The sequence below is a fragment of the Eulemur rufifrons genome, chromosome 29, assembly GCF_041146395.1.
Source record: "Eulemur rufifrons isolate Redbay chromosome 29, OSU_ERuf_1, whole genome shotgun sequence".
NCBI classification, from domain to species: Eukaryota; Metazoa; Chordata; class Mammalia; order Primates; family Lemuridae; genus Eulemur; species Eulemur rufifrons.
In genome coordinates this window covers 28851481-28855785 of record NC_091011.1, presented here as the reverse complement: position 1 = coordinate 28855785, position 4305 = coordinate 28851481, and the positions used below count along the sequence as shown (strand labels likewise).

The following is a 4305-nucleotide window of genomic DNA, read 5'->3' as shown; positions in this document are numbered from 1 at the left end:
TCTTTGATAAAGTGGCAGCCAAAGTGCTGTCCCTCGTCATCCTCAGGCACATAGTAGAAGGCAGGGATTTGACAAGGGGAGGATGTTTTCATGTTTGTACCCCTGTCTTGTGGACTTTTGGCACCCCAGGTTGGCCCAGTACCCATCCCAGCTCTGACGCAGTACGGATCTCACCCTGGGCCCAGTGGGGCTGGGGCAGCATGTTACCAGCTTTGGCTTTGCATCCAAGCTCAGAGGAGCCGACACCACCACAAACACAGGTGGCAACTCTTTCTTCACATCTGATGGCAGGGCAGAACCCTCTGCTGGCCACCTGTGGAGCACAACTGTGCATTGTGAGCTCCATGCACCCAGGGGTTGCTTGGTTGAGCCATTGACCCTGCAGGGCTTGGGTGCCTTGCATCGCTGACATTTCCCAGGTTTGTGGTCAGATGCCTCCTGGTTTTAGATTAGTATTTTCTGGACACTGTTTTTGGGCCTTTTAAATTTCAAAGAATATCAAGAGTGGGCTATGTGACCTTTTCCTCCAAGCTGCCTCACTTCATGTCTTTGGCTGCTCATTTTGGTTTTTCCTTCTCTTGTTCTCTACCTCCCTTTCCCTATCCACCTCTTAATTTGGGTTCCTCTATTATCTTCTCATGCATGACATTGCTTCTTTCAGTAGAAATAAATAATGCACAATTTCCATTTTATAAATAATACATGCTCCCACTAAGATAAAAAAAAAATTTTTTTTTCACATCAAATGGGTAATGTATAGTAGCAAGGTTTGAGGGAGGCACCTCTCACACAGTAGTGTGAAAACCCAGTCATCAGGCTTGTGAACCACAGAGGAATGAGATAAAACTTTTTTGAAACGTGTAAAAGTAGAAAGGAAAAATTTTAAAAATCCATTCCATCAAAAAGTGACCCTCTCCTTCATTAATCTTTTTACTAGCCAGACTCGCTGTTGGCATTTCATTCATAAAAATAGGCATGTCAAATACCCACAGGCAAGGGCAGCTTTATAACCGAGGGAGACAGTGGTGCAGTGGAATGAGTGTAGACTGATCTGGGTTTGAAACCCAGAACAACCATGTCCTGGCTGTGACTTTGGGCAATAGTCTCTTTGGGCCTCAATGAGTAAAACATGAGTAACAAAATATGTTTCCTGGGAGTAAATGTTAGAGTAAAAGCTATGCAAGGGCAGCCTTTTACAGGGCAAATGTTCAACAAATGTTTGGTGCAATGAAATATGGTTTAAAAATTAGGAAAAATGTCTTTGGACTGAAAGTGAAGTACAGGCAAAGGGGGCACTTAGGGCTGGGGTGAGGAAGGGGTGTGAGGAAGAAACCAGTTGGGCAGAGGAATTTCCAGAGCACATCTGGATTCCACCCAGGAGGCTCATTTTGCTGCTGCAAAAACTCTGGGTTTGGAGCTCCAAAGCTGCTTCGCCTGAGAAATCTTCCCTGACCACCCTTCCTTTGAGGAGCAGGGAACTCCTCCCGCTCTGCTCCTGCAGCAATTTGTGGCTTTATCAGTGAATTTATCACACTATAAAGTCATTTGAAAGTATTGATATCTGGATTCCTCACATGCCTGTGAATTTCTCCAGTGTAGGGATAACATTCACACTCATCTTTGTATCCTTGGGGGTGCCCAGCACAGGGAATGTAAGATGCCAGTGTAGATGGATGTGTCCATGAGTAATGCACATTATCATCAGTGCAAATGAAGCTTTGCTGACTCAGAATGCTTGGAGGCAGTTGGGAATATGTGTGGGGGTTTCTTTTTGCAAGGGATGTTGGGGAGAGACTTTGGTGCAGCAAAAAGAAAGGAGGACAGACTCTGGAAAGAAGAGATGCTATATTCTGAGTAGTTGAATTTTCTATATATTTAAAGTACACACAAATGTCCCCTTGGTTTCAGCCCTCATTCAGTGTTTCTGAATAACTATAGGGATTTTCAGTCCTTCTCAAACTTTTCCACTGCAAAATACCCCAAGGCAAAGGAGAGTGACCACCAGCCTAGTTGGGATGGGGAAATTGGAGACTGGGGTCAAAACCTGAAAATGCTACAGCAAGCCCATGATATTTAAGAGTTTTAAAATTCATGGACACATTGCACTAAACATCATACTATGTTCAATGTTGTTTTTATACCAAGTTATGTTTTAAGCTACTTGCCATTCTTTTACATCATTCCCCTCTCCAAATCTCAGAGTAAAATTGAGCATTAGGAAGATGTGCGATGTTTGCACCTTGACTCGGTGCTCCTCCTGACCTGCCCCCACACCACTATGCAGCCCTGGGGAGGTGCAGGCCCAGAATGGCCAGTACGTGGTGCACTTCACTGTCATAGTCAATGCAGGTACAGTCATGCACTGCATAAGGATGTTTTGGTCAACAATGGACCTCATACAACAGTAGTCCCATAAGATTATAATGGAGTTGAAAAATTCCTATCATCTAGTGACTTTGTAGCTATTGTAATGTCATAAAACAATGCATTACTCACCTGTTTGTGAGTAATGATGTTGATGCTGATGTAAACAAACGTACTGTGCTGTGAGTCATAAAAACGACAGCATATACAATTACGTACAGTGCATAATGCTTGATAGTAAATGACTATTTACTGGTTTAGGTATTTACTTTTAATCATTATTTTTGAATGTACTTCTTCTACTTATAAAAAAAGTTAACAGTAAAACAGCTTCAGGCAGGTCCTTCAGGATGCATTCCAGAAGGCATTGTTATCATGGGGAATGACAGCTCCATGCACGTTATTGCCCCTGGAGACCTTCCACTGGGACAAGATGTAGAGACAGAAGATGGTGATATTGATGATCCTGATCCCCTAGGCCTGGGCTAAGGTGTGTGTTTGTGTCTTAATTTTTAACAGAAAAGTTTAAAAAGCATAAAACAAAACAATTCTAAAAATAGAAAAATCTTACAGAATAAGGATATAGATTTTGAGACCAAGATGGCCAAGTAGACACAGGTAGTATGTGCTTCCTCCACAGACAGGAACCAGAATAGTAAACAGATTCTCAAATTTTGAGCAGATCATATAGGAGAGAATGCTAGGATTCACCAGGAAAGTGATGGAAGCACCGAAAGTGGGTAAGGAGAGGGTTTAGGGCAACTTGCCTGGCCAGGGACCAGCTAACAGCCAGGAGAAGCTCCTGGCTTTGGTGAAGCAGTAACAGAAGGCCCCGGGGCTCCACTCTTCCAGATGAGCTTTTACGATCTTGGCTACAAGAGGACCTCCCAGTCCATGTAGGCCTCAGGTCTAACATAGGGAGCTGCCTGGAGATTGCATTGAGACATTTTTCCAGAAAAGGAGCTCACACAGAATCCCATAGGCATCTGAGCTGGGAGTAGCTTGAGCCAGGCGCCTTTCTGAGAGCCTAGACGCCGGGGAACTGTGGGCACACACTGTGTGGCTCTAAGGAGGGCTAGAGGAACCCAGGTGCTTCCATGAACCCCTGGGAAGTTCCCCACCACCCTGCTGTGGGCTGCTTCTGAGACTCAGACATAGGTGGACAGCATTTTCCACAGTTTTTCACCCATGCTGCCTGCCTGGCTGAGGCCTCAGCCTTTTTGGTTGCAGGTTCAAGGTGCCATTTTGAGGGTTTGACACTGGGCTGTGCCCTGCCCTCCGGCTGGGTTTGGGCTTTTTGTAGCTACAGCCCCTACATGGCTGGGGAGGGGCAGAGAAACCAGGCTTTTCAGCATGCATTTTGGATGGTGCCCACCATCCTGTAGCCAGCTGCTATAGTACATCCTTGAGCAAACCACACTCCCAACAGTTTCCTGCTGGAGCAGCCTGCCTGAGAAGGGCCTCAGCATCTCTGGTCATGGGCCCAGGGCTCCATTTGGGGAGTTTGAAGCTGGGAAGCGCCCTGCCCTTGGGCTGAATTCAGGCTGAGGAAGCCCCATCCAGCTGAGGAAGGACAAGGGAGCCCAAGTTCTCCTATACACACCTAGGACAATTCTCACCACCTTGCTATGAGCTGCTGTGGAATTGAGTTGTGAGCAGACGGCACTCCCCTCATATCTTACATATGCCTTTTGCTGGAAGGAGCCCCACCCCCTCTGGTCACAGGCCCAAGGTGTTTGGGAGTATGAGGCTGGGCAGTGCCCCACCCTTGGGCTGAGCTGCAGCCTTGTCCAGCTGAGGAGGGACACAGGAGCCCAAGCTCTCCTACATACTCCTAGGACAATTCCCACCGCCCTTCTACAAGCTGAAGTGAGACCAAGATGGGAGTGGACAGCACTCCACCCAGTATCTTGCCTGTAAGAGGTACCACTCTCTTGGGTC

The 4305-nt window shown here is 46.4% G+C and overlaps 1 pseudogene; it reads right to left on the bottom strand.

Annotated features, from left to right (window-relative positions):
- Positions 1 to 739: 739 nt before the first annotated feature.
- Positions 740 to 837, bottom strand: LOC138377755 (small nucleolar RNA U13; annotated as a pseudogene).
- Between the last annotated feature and the right edge of the window lie 3468 nt (positions 838 to 4305).